Here is a 12,883-nt window from a genome sequence, read left to right as displayed (position 1 = left end):
TCTACTTAATCCTAGTACTTCGTGCTTTGGTTCAATATGTTGCTGCTGGATTTGGCAGTTGGTACTGAACTTTTTTTTAATTTTAGAGCTTGCTCTGTTTTCCCAGCCCCATTTATTTTACTACTGTCCTTTCCCCCTTGTTTGAAATGCCACTAGTAGGCTCAAAATTCTTACGTGTACATGGATCTGTTTCCAGATTTTCTCTCGGGATTTTGAAAGCAGGGCACAAAAGTGAAAATTCCTTGATTAAAAACTAAGGTAAACTTCAAGGAAAATAAATGTATTAGCTACTTTTGAATATTATGACTTCATCTATTTTGGCTTTGTAGCAGGTTTTAAGAAGACTTTTATAATGCTGTGTGATCAATATTTGTCAATGCTGACTAGCTTAGACTATCATTTTGAAGTATGTACAAAGTCCGCTAGTGCTGTATACTTGCTTGAATTTAGTACAAGCGTTTAATATCCTTTAATCTCATGTAAAATAATTCTGTTAGAATAAATGCTGGCTTCTTCTTGTGTTATAGTTTATCTTGAGGAATGTGAACTAGCTAAACAGCTTCATCCAAAGGAAAATGATTTGGTGTTTTTGGTTCCTGAAAGACTAAATGGAGAGAAGAAGGATATAGAGAGACATCGCCTGCAAGTTCCCCGTGAACATTACTGTGGCTATGTTCATACGTTCCGCCGCACTTCAGTCAGTAAGTACCTAATGAGACATGGAAAAGAAATCTGTCAGCAGCTCATCTTTTCATCTCCCTCTAAATTAGGCTTTACTAGCCATGTATTTGCTATACATTTACCAGCCCTCTATTTGCTGTCCATTTACCAGATGTATGTTTGCTCTATGTTTACCAGACTGTATTTGCTAGGTTGATTACTTACCATTCAGAGTCCTCTTTTAGTTTTTCTAGACTCAGCTGGAAAAGGCCCAGCACGTATTGCTTTAGACTTAGGATTTTAAAGCTTTCTTTTGTAATGTCTTCTCCTTCTAGTAAATGCCTTCATCTGTCAGTGTGTTTGTTATAAAACAGACAGTTTGCAAACCATCTGTTTGTTAAATCACATTCCAGCCTTGGTTTGGGGGCTAATTATTGATGAGCAGACCAAACACAGAACTAATTGTAAGGCAACTGGAGGGGTTTACTGTTTCATCACTCCCATCCACTGTGGTGTAGGGACTTCTCTCCCTAAGGTAGCATAACAAAAATAATGTTAGCTTGAATTTAAGGACTACTGACTGTGTGCCAGCCAGTGTGCCCTGTCCTTCCTGTACACATTTATCATCTTTTCCCAGAGCCCTGCAAAGCAGAATGGTTTGTTCCCTGCTCATTGGGAAATCAGAGTTCAGGGATGTTAAGTAACATATCCAAAGGCATCCTTACTATTAAAACACTCGGTCCAGAATTGAAACCTAATTTTGTTTGACTACGAAGTCCACATGCTTGATATATGCCAAGCTGCCTTTTTGACATTGCTGCTCTCTTAGTCTCTGTTACGGGAAGAGAATATGTGATCATTATTCCTTCCCCTTTTTGTATCATATCTTAAAAATAGCAACAAAGCTCTTAGAGTTTAACATCGTGCCGCATCCTAACTGGTGTGCCATGTCCACTATTGTGTGGTCAGAGCTCAGTTCTTTGTGCAAGATGCATTGAGCACCAGGGATATCTAGCTTCATCTGTGCTTTCAACTCTTACAAGTGGTTACATTTGCCAAAGTTCTGTTTCTAAGATTTAGCAATGGTTTCTGTCTCCTTCCCGGAACTCCTCATGCATCCAACTACCTGACGTCTCCATTTGGAGATTATTAGACATTTCAAACCTACTCCAAAAGGAAGCACTTGATTTACTGCCTGACACCTGCTGTTGCTCCGTTTTTTCCCAACTCAGCATGTGGGACCTCCATCCCATTCTTCCAGTTGCTCAGCCCAAAACCTCAGAGTCATCCTTGAGTCCTGCTTTCCCTCGCATGCTCCATCTAATGCATCAGGAAGTCCTGTCGGATCTTCCTTAGCCATATATCCTACATCCAAGTGCCACCTCTCCTGCTGCCTCCTGGCCCACGTGACCATTCACTTTTACCTAGATTTTAGCCTCTTAAGTTGTCTTCTTGTGCTTTTTCCATTGCAGTTTATTCTTCATTCGCGATAAGTGATTCTTTTAATGTGTGACTTAGCGTGTGTCACTTACCTGCGCGGAGCTGTCCTGTGCTCTTGAACTGACTCAGAGTCATGTTCAGAGTGGTTAACTGCAGAGCCCTCTGAAGTGTAGCTGCATTTACCGTCTTGGTCTTCTAGCTCGCTTCTCCCTGCTTTTCCTTCTAGCCATTCTGGCCTTCTCCCTTTTGTGAAAATAATCCAGGCACCTCGCTGCCCCATTGTCTTTGCAGTTGCTGATTCTCTGCCTGTAACCCACTTTCCCCGGTTACGGGCATGGCTCACTCACTTAATGCCATGGCTCTGCTCAAATATCATATCAGGAAAACCTCCCCTGACTCTCCTGTCTACAACAACACTCCCTCACAACCCTCATCACTTCCTCATCCCCCTTCTCGGCTTTCTTCCTAGCACTTACCATCACCTGACATGTTTATTTGCTTATCTGCCCCCTTCTTCTAAAAAATAAGCCTCCAGAGGACAGAAATGTTTCCTGGTTCTTAGGAGGCAGTCAGTAGATACTTACTGAGAAAATTATTTAAATGATGTATAAAAAACATGTTACAGGGCTTCCCTGGTGGCGCAGCGGTTGAGAGTCCGCCTGCCGATGCAGGGGACATGGGTTCGTGCCCCGGTCTGAGAAGACCCCACGTGCCACAGAGCGGCTAGGCCCGTGAGCCATGGCCGCTGAGCCTGCGTGTCCGGAGCCTGTGCTCTGCAACGGGAGAGGCCACAACATTGAGAGAGGGCTGCATACCACACACAAAAAAAAGTTACAAAACACCTTGTTCTGAATAACCTTTTTAACTGGACACTGTTATTCACTGGTAACTGAAATTGCTTTTTCTCCTTCTTGATAATAGTGCGTAATGGGAAATCTGAGTGTTCCCTTTCCATCCAGACTCAACATAATTTACCCGTCAATTTAAATGAATTCGTGAAATGTCTTGTAATCAGCTCTCTGGTGACTACACAGAGGAAGTTGAAAGCCATGTCTTTGCTGAGTGGTCGGAACCAACTGGCCAGAGCCGTTCTGAATCCAAACCCCATGGACTTCTGTACAAAAGATTTACTAACTACAGCATCTGAGAGAATTGTGAGTGACAGTCATTTGATAACAGGGAAAGTCAGAACATTTCATGTCAAGATGTTAAAGCATGTTATTTTTATCTGTCACACATTCCCTGTTGTCTACAACAAAGACATAGTCACCATGTGTGCCCAGTGACGTTTTTAGTGCTTAGTTTTCTTTAATATTGCAAAGTAGTTCTTTGTGTTAAGTTAGTCAGCTTACCTCAGGAAAAAAGGTAGAGTCCAAAAGGGAATTGAAAACATGCTTGCAGAGCAGCATTAAAATGTGAGGTGAACATCCTACTTAACTGTTTGTTAGGTAATTAAATACAGGAGTAAGAGGAGGTTTAATGGAATGACTTTTGCATTTGAATGATCAGTGGAGCATTGACTGGTACTGTTGTCAGTGCGACGACGAAGTTGTGATTTTTGTGTGAACACATATTTCTCATTGTTGTAAGAGTTGGGTGTAAGTTCCAGGAAATTAACACAGAGACAGGCGGAAGGAAAGGAATGTTATTTGAACCCCTGTCTTGTGTTAGGACTTTCATATGCATTTTCTCAGTCAGTTCCCACCCTCTAAGGAATCCCAGATTTAATGATTGTCAAAGCCTGAAGCCCAGAGAGGTTAGGAGTTTAGAGACCTAGCGTTTGAGTGAATCTGAGGTGTAGACTCAGATCTGACCCCAAATCCCTGTTGTTTTGACTGTATCACTTGTGTTAGGAAAGGAAGTCTTGGAATGTTTTTACTGTCTAAAGAGAGGATTGACTAAAATGGGAAGAACCACGGAATAAAAAGAAGAAAAGTACAAAACAGTTTATTGTGATCATCTTTATAAGAATCACAAATAAAAATATAGTTGTTGTGGTTGTAGGTGGACTGAGGCCTGTAGACTCATCAGTAGCTCTTTCCAGTAGTGAAAGTGGTTCTTAGATTAAGGGTCATTTTGGGGTTTTGCCTGATCATCACCAAAGCTTCTGTCTGACAAAGGTCAGCAGCAGTTCAAACAGATGTCTTCCACTCTCTCGCTCTCCTGTGCCATCCCAGGAAGAACCGCTCGTTCTCACTAGTGTCTTTTGTATAGATCGCCTACCTAAAAGATTTCAATGAAGACCAAAAGAAAGCGATAGAAACTGCATATGCCATGGTGAAACACTCCCCAGCAGTTGCCAAGATCTGTCTGATTCATGGACCACCCGGGACAGGAAAATCAAAAACCATTGTGGGCCTCCTGTACCGCCTACTGACAGAGGTAGAGTGTGCACGAGGGCATCGGTGCCCTTAATTGAGTATGTTGTTTCACTTTACCGTGTAAATAAGTACTAAAGTGTGTTTTTCCCTTCACTTCTGTGTATCTTTTTGATACTGTGTGGAACTATATCAGATAAAGCGGTAGCAGAGGTAGAGAAGGTTATAAGAAATAAAAGGAACAGAAAATGTTATCTTGTGTGAAACTAATTCTAAGGGCTAGAATAGTGGTCTTCGGGCTTTATTATAGGTCACGGCTAATCCCAGGAGACAATCTTGAATGTATTCCTGGGTTACATTTTGGATTGAACATTGAATAAAATAAGTGGATAGTAAGGTAAGGCTCAGAGAAGTTAGATTTTATGCCAGAGTAATTTATTTTTTCGGGCACACCATGCGGCATGTGGGATCTTAGATCCCCGACCAGGGATCAAACCTGGGCCCTTGGCAGTAAGAGCACTGCGTCCTAACCACTCGTTGGCCAGGGAATTCCCAGCCAGGTTAATTTTTTAACATCAGTGTAAGATGTAGGTGCTTTTATTTACTTTTAACTAGTTATTAGGGGAACTTTCAAATATATGTGACAGTAGAGAAGAACTATAACACTGCACAATAGAGCTTATCAGTATTGTTTGTTTTCTTGTTTGTTTATTTGTTGCAAATTGTCGAACCAGAGGAGGGGGCATTCAGATGAGAACTCCAATGCCAAAATCAAACAAAACCGTGTCCTTGTGTGTGCACCTTCCAATACAGCTGTTGATGAACTTACGAAAAAAATTATGCTTGAATTCAACGAGAAGTGTAAAGACAAGAAGAATCCTTTAGGTATGATACTTATGTGGGCTTTTCATTTGTTTTTGTTTTCAGTGTTTAGTGTGGTAACTTTGAATGACAAAGAGCAAGCCAGTTCTGGTCATTTTTTCTACTTGAGGCTGTGGCCCATGTGTACTTACTGCTTTGTTTACTGAATATTTTGGAGCATTTATTCTGTGCCAGGCCCTGTGCCGTTTGAAACACCTTAGAGCAGCCCTTGATTCAGTTGTGTAGGGGTTAGGGAAGACTTTTAGAGGAAATGATATCTAAGATGAAACGTGGAAGAGCAATGAGGAAGTGAAGTGGGGAGAGGACTCTGGTGGAACTTACTGTACATAAAAAGGACCAGAAGCCAGAGAACCGTGGATGGTTCAGTCTAGCTAGAATATAACGAGGTCCACCAAGGCAAGGGCTTTTAAAAATGTGTTCATTGTAGTAACCCCCGTGCCTGGAACAGTGCCTGGCACTCAGTTGGGACTTAGTAGATGTTTAGTGACACAAAAGCTAGAGCAGTCATCACTTATGGTTACCGAGTGCTCACTATGTGTCAGTACTCAGAGTAATCCTCTGAGCCATGCAATAAATAACCTATCTACATTTTATAGGCGGAGAAGCTGAGGAGTTGAGATGTAAAGTATACCACAGGGACAAGTCTTTTCAGTACAGTTGACAGATTGAAGAGCATTGCCACCGAGGATTCGGAATGCTTGAGCGAATGTGTAAAGTCATTTCTGTGCACTTAACCTTAACACCTCCTCTCACACCAGCCATCCTGAGTGGCGTGGTTATGGCTCTGGGTCGGGCTGCTCTTCTAAGCACATGTATCTCGTCTTCCCTAAGCAAATTTTATTTTCCTTGATGTTACCTGGCAGTGACCTAAATCAGTTAAGATTCAATTGGGTTGCAAATAATAGACACTCCAACTACAGTGGCTTAACTATGATAGAAGTTTATTTCCTTCTTACTCAGAAGCCCAGAGATGGGCAGCTGAGGGATGATACTGGCGTGATGACTCTACTTCCGAGTGTTCAGAGACCTAGGGTCTTTCTACCTTGTTGCTGCACTACGTGGGACCCCCCACTCCTTAGTGCACCTCATGGTCAGAAACAGCTGCTCCAGCACCAGTATTCCCATCTAGCAAGTGCAAGGAAAAAGGGACAGATATACTAGCTGTGCTTTAAGGAAAGTTCTGAGACGCTGCCAGTAGCACCTCTGCTTATTTCCTTTTGGCCAGAACTTAGTCCCGTGGCCACACCAGCTGCGGAGCAGCCAGGATGTGTCGTCTGTCTTCGCAAGGATCACACATATTTCCCCTTTTATTGCACATGTATTAGCTACATCTAGAGGTCATTTGCTTTTAAAACTGAAAATGCATTGTGAACGGCAACTTTTCTACTCACCATTATGTTTGTGAGAACTATGACTTTATGTATCGCTGTATATGGATACGGTCATTCATGTTAACTGCTATAGGGTGTCTCATCTATGAGTGCACAGTTCATTCGTTATCCATTGATAGAAATGTAAGTTCTTTCCCTTTTTTTTTTGTTATTTCAAACTTAATTCCTGTACTTGTGCCTGTTTCTCCAGTGCAGGATGAAAACGTTTACTGCAGTGACTGAGTTGTATTGTGTTGTACTGTACAGCAGCTGAAGGGAGTACACTGGAGTACTGTGTTCTTACTCACGTCTCCTGAGTATTCATACAGGCTGCTAGGGCAGTGCTTTCACACTGTGGCTTGTGACCAGTTAGTGGATTGTGAAATCAGTTTAGGGAGATCAGAACCAGCATACTTACACAAGATAAGATAGAACAGAAGAGAACAGAAAAGATTAGAGTGTAGGTAGTGAGGGGTAAAGTATTGTTTTGTGAAACCTGTTTTATTGGTGAGGTATGAGTGTACTGGCTTTCAATGTGAAGTGTACCTCATACTATAGATCACGGTCAAAAGAGTTTATAAAAACACTGGTCTAGTGTATATATACCTAGAAATGAGAATGCTGGGTTGAAGGATTTGTGCTGATTCTAGATAGTGCCCGGTTCTGCTCCAAAGTAGTTGTATCAAATTATACAACCGAGAACAGTTCCCGTGTGGTTTTCACTTTCCTTTCCCTGAGGGAGGGTAATAAGCCCTTTTTCAGGTGTGGGCTGACAACACGAGAAGGCTGGGACGAAGGTGGCACAAGTGTAGTGTCTAGGTTGGATTTTTAATATTTTTGTTAGAGAGAAAATGACATCTCTTGTCAGTAAAGACGGCTTTTTTCTTCTTATTCAGTACTTTCGTTTTTGCTTCTTTTCACTATGTTCAGTGGTCCTGGGTGTCCTTTACAGAAATACCTTGGACATCTCACCATTAAGTGTGATGTTTGTTCCTGGGGTTTGGTATATACGCTTTTATCAGGTTAAAAAAGTCCCCACCTAATTATAGTTTTTTAATTAATGGGTGTTGAATTTTACTGCATGCAGTATTTTTTCATTCATATAACCCTCCCCCTCATCATATGGCAGTGCAAGCACAGAGTCCTAACCAGGGAATTCTGCTTTTCTTTTCTTTGTTTCTTTAATTCTTTCTTTTCTTTCCTTTCTTTTCCTTTCCTTTTTTTTTTTGTGTGTGTGGTACGCTGGCCTCTCACTGTTGTGGCCTCTCCCGTTGCGGAGCACAGGGTCTGGACGCCATGGCTCCCGGGCCTAGCCGCTCCACGGCATATGGGATCTTCCCGGACTGGGGCACGAATCTCTGTCCCCTGCATCGGCAGGCAGACTCTCAACCACTGCGCAACCAGGGAAGCCCCTTTTCTTTTCTTTCTTTCTTTCTTTTCTTCTTTCTTTCCATACCCTGAGGCTTAAGGGATCTGAGTTCCCCGACCAGGGTTTGAAACCAGGCCCATGGCAGTGAAAGTGCCGAGTCCTAACCACTGGACTGCCAGGGAATTCCCTACAATGCTTTACTAATTTGAAAATATCTTTGATTCCTAGAATAAGGTCTGCTTGGTTGTGTACTATTATTTTTTTACCACATTGCTGGATTGCTATTGATTTTTTTAACTGACGGCAGCCTATAATTTTTCTTTGTCATATCTTTGGTTTTAGTATTGAAGTTATACAGACTTTAAAAATGAAGTTTTCAGGGCTTTCCTGGTGCCATAGTGGTTGAGAGTCTGCCTGCCGATGCAGAGGACATGTGTTCGTGCCCTGGTCCGGGAGGATCCCACGTGCCACAGAGAGGCTGGGCCCATAAGCCATGGCTGCTGAGCCGGTGCGTCTGGAGCCTGTGCTCCACAACGGGAGAGGCCAGAGCAGTAAGAGTCCCGTGAACCACAAAAAAAAAAAAAAAAAGGAATTATACAGACATTTATTTGGGATGTTTCATATATGACAGGGAATTACCTGTTATTTGAAGGTTAATTTGTTTTTAGTGTTGTTTTTTGGGGGGCTTCTTGTTTGTTTGTTTTTTGTCTGTTTTTTGACAGATGGGTAAGTTTCTGTGTGCTGAATGTCTTTAATTGTTGGTTTATTCAAGTTTTCTACATTTGAGTGAGTTTTGCTAATTCATATTATTCAAGAAAAATCTCCACTTCACCTTAGGTTTTCAAATATATTGGTATAACATTGTTCACTGTATTCTCATTTTTAAAATCTCAACTGTATTTTGGTTGGGTCACCTTTGTCATTCTCTGTATTATGTGTTTAAGCTCTAAGTCCACATGTGGCATGGGCCTATAGTTGGAAAGTCCTAGAAGAGAGTTTTTTTTCCCAGCTAAGCCCAGGCCAATATAGATTCATGTCTTTTTCATCCCTCCACCACTTGCATGCCCTCTTGCTTTCTAGTGGACGTTAAAATCCAAGCCCCCATTATACAATTTCTATATGTTGATTGGAATGGTAGTTTTGCTGATGTAGATATTTGTCAAACTCTGTAGAACTAAGGATTTTTAAATCTCTGCATTTGATTGTATGTAAATGAAAAAACAAACACCTAAGCATCTAGAGAGTGACCAGCCCTCACCCTGTTCCCTCCAGGGAAGCCACAGCAGCTCAGGGGCTTTCACCTCTGTTTTTCACCTTTCTCTTTGTTTTTGGCCCCTAGGAATTTATCTTACATCCTTCTGAGCTCACCCTGCAATTTAAAGGATGTCTGTTTTAATTTCTAGAGCATTTTTAGATGCTTATAGTGGCTATAAATCTCATCCACCTTTCTGGTAGAAACACAAGTTAGCAATTTTGACACCTTCAAGTAAATGTTGGTCAGAGAAGATGGCTTCAAATTTTAGAAGAATGAGCTGAACTAGGAACAAAAATATGTGTGAACAGTTGTATAATGAGTTCATTTATTCATTCAGTGTATGTTTATTGTACTTACGTGCCAGCTGCGCTTCTAGGCTGTGACCAAAACAAAACCTGGTTCTTATGGGACTTGGATTCAGTGGAAGGAGATAGCAATCAAGTATGTGATGTGTCAGATTGGGATAAGTGCTAATAAACGCTGCATGATTGCTATAGTTTAGTAGTTCAGTGAAGCATTGGGAGACTTTTAGATTAAATAATATCTGAAATGTGCTAACCTAAAATTAAAATGTGGTTAATAAACCAGTTAAATGATGCTGACAGTTTTTGGAATTACCATATTCCAGAATTTCCAGCATCTTGTGTCCCTTAGATCCTGGAGTGGCATTGTGATGTGGAACAGTGTTTCAAAACCGTGGTTCTCAGTATTCTGCAGAAAAGCATTTGATGGTCCTGTAAGATTCTGTTTGGGGAATTCAGACCTGCATTAATAGAGAAAAGTCTTCATCTTCGAAATATCCTATGGTCAAGAAATTTGTTTTATTTTCACTCGCCATTTCCCAAATACATCTTACCATGGAGTGATGTATAGAACATAGTTTGAGAAGCATTAGTGTAATAGAATCTCAACTCTGCAGTGTACTGCTTGTGCAACCTCAGTAGCTTTTATTAGGTGGAAATAAATCCTTGCCTTATAGGATTCTTATGAAGCAAATCTAAAAGAATGTGTGTGGAACCTCTAGCGCAGTTCCAGGTATTTGGTTGATTAATAGTTCATGTTAGCTCCTTTCTCTGATTGTTAATATATTTGCTTAGAAATAATTATTATGTACAGAAATTGACAGCATTCTTATTAACCTCTAAGTGTGACTTCTATCAACAGGAAACTGTGGAGATATAAATTTAGTACGTCTAGGTCCAGAAAAGTGTATTAATACTGAGGTCCTAAAATTCAGTTTGGAGAGCCAAGTTAACCACAGAATGAGTAAGTACTGAATAAAGGTATATATAAATTGATTTCTGTTTCTTTTTGTATGGTAGAAAATGGCATGGGCATTAAAGGTAATTTGGAGACCCTAGAAGTAGTCTAGTTTTGAAAGCTAGTTTTCCTTCTCATTTGTATGCATATGTGTGTATTTGTTAGAATCAACAGCTTTTTATCTTTTTTTTAATGAAAAAGACTTACCTTCTCATATTCATGAGATTCACAGAAGAAAGGAATTTCTAGATCATCAACTAGATGAACTTTCTCGCCAGCGTGCTTTATGCCGAGGTGGAAGGGAACTACAGGTATCTAAACATGTCTTGATCAGTGTTTTTTAAAAGCTCATAGATAAACTAGTTGGTGAGTATTTGATGCCATTCTTTCATTGTGGAATAGCATAATTTGTGTACAAAAATGTACACAGAGATGGTATGCCTTACATTAGGGGTTAACCTTTTTTTAAAAGAACAAGATAGTAAGTATTTCAGACTTTGCAGGCCACGTGCAGTCTGTTTTAGCCACTGAACGCCACTGTTAATAGCATGAAGGCAGAGTAGATAACACGTAAGTGATGCCCCAAGGGTTGGCCTGCTTAAGCAGAAAGCGTACCTGCAGTACTCTGAACAGAACTGAATCATACACACTATTAAGAATTTATTGGACTTCCCTGGTGGTCCAGTGGTTAAGAATCTGCACTTACACTGAAGGGAGCTCAGGTTTGATCCCTGCTCAGGGAACCCTAGTTCCTCATGAGCATCCCTCATGCTGCACAGGGGGGCCACAAAAAATAAAAGAATTTATCAAATTAGCACCTACTGATTGAAGCATGGGGTGCTGGTTGTCGGGTTGCTGGACAATGAGCTGATGTTTAAAAACAGACCACAAGAGAAAGCGAAATAGAGAAGTTTATTTTCACAGGTCTTGAGGAAGGTATAAGGCATGTCTCGTGGGGCATGACAGGCAGGTCAAGGGAGAGTGCAGACAGAGAGAGGCAGGCCCTGGCGCACATGTCATTATCAGAGTCCATGCGTGGAGTACTTTGGGGTTCCCAGGCTAGGGCTGGATTGGCCAATTTTAACTGAAAGAGCAGGGTTTTGGTAAGTAGCTTAGAGGGTCTCTTATCTAAAGGGCATATAAGGGGAAGGCACTGGATGGCAGAGGAGACTGTTGATCACAAGAGCTTATGTTGGCTGGTGGGCCGGTGACTCCACGGGCTTCCATCTAGGGCGTGCATGTGTGTGAAGGGGCCTAGTGTTAGTTTGGGGTCTCTGCAGGCTGCTTGGCCAAACAAAATGGATGCCAGGGCATCAGTACCATGGAGTAGCTTAGCTAAACTCTGACACACAGCAATACAGAAAGACTGGTATAGAGAAAACACACTGGGCGAATCAGTTTTTCATTGGTAAAGTACTGGCTCACCCTTTTGAAATGTGAGGCAGTCCATTGGAAAGCATTTTAAAATGCTTAATTTAATTTTAATGATGGCATTCTGATTTTTTCCAGAGGCAAGAATTAGATGAAAAAATGGCCAAAGTTTCACAAGAAAGGCAGGAGCTTTCTTCTAAAATTAAAGAGGTAAGTAGTTCACCTGTAGCACTTTACTGGTATTACTTTTTCTTTTTTAAAATTATGAAATAGTTCAGACAACCTGTGGTCTTTTCTCAATTACATTTAAAAATTTGGGGGAATTCCCTGGCTGTCCAGTGGTTAGGACTCTGCTTCCATTGCAGGGGGTGTGGGTGTAATTCCTGGTCAGGGAACTAGATCCCATGTGCTGCAACTAAGAGCCCGCATGCTACAACTAAAAGATCCCTCATGCTGCAACTAAAAGATCCCACACGCTGCAGGGAAGATCCCACATGCCACAACTAAGACCCAGCGTAGCCAAATAAATAAATAAATAAGTAACTATTTGAAGATACAGGAAAAAAAATACACATCTGAATTCAGGTAGAGTGACAGTGGCTGGGATGTGGCCCAAGAAATATAAGCACCTTTTTTCTCAGTTTTTGGCTGAAAGCATACACTCCTTTTACTTGTTTCTGATCACAAAAAATCCTTCTATAACATGTATAACTTTTCCCAGTTTTCTTTGGATATAAAAATATCAACTAACATTTATATTGGTCAAAGCTAGAATGAGCCAGGTGTGTACCCCATCACCAGTATGCAGCCCTTAATGAAATGAATTAGCAGTCAGGGAAAGAGAGGGTAATACTCAACCGGTAATGGTATTTGTATATTTGAGCTGAGGTTTTCCTCTTGAATGTATTATTGACTTCTCTGTGTGACTAAATAAATATAATTGAACTTAATGTGTATT

The 12,883-nt window shown here is 41.1% G+C and overlaps 1 pseudogene across 1 annotated transcript in view; it reads left to right on the top strand.

The window, feature by feature from the left end:
• The window catches only part of LOC308610503 (putative helicase senataxin), a 69,848-nt pseudogene that overhangs the window by 39,563 nt on the left and 17,402 nt on the right, over positions 1-12,883 (top strand). The window contains exons 11-17 of the transcript in view: positions 528-701; positions 3,022-3,254; positions 4,315-4,482; positions 5,153-5,303; positions 10,459-10,560; positions 10,729-10,865; positions 12,064-12,135. The product of the transcript in view is annotated as a putative helicase senataxin (transcript). The remainder of the gene's footprint in view (positions 1-527; positions 702-3,021; positions 3,255-4,314; positions 4,483-5,152; positions 5,304-10,458; positions 10,561-10,728; positions 10,866-12,063; positions 12,136-12,883) is intronic.

The sequence above is a fragment of the Mesoplodon bidens genome (assembly GCF_964165515.1).
Source record: "Mesoplodon bidens genome assembly, contig: HAP1_SCAFFOLD_123, whole genome shotgun sequence".
NCBI lineage: Eukaryota > Metazoa > Chordata > Mammalia > Artiodactyla > Ziphiidae > Mesoplodon > Mesoplodon bidens.
This window is presented reverse-complemented; position numbering and strand designations above follow the sequence as displayed.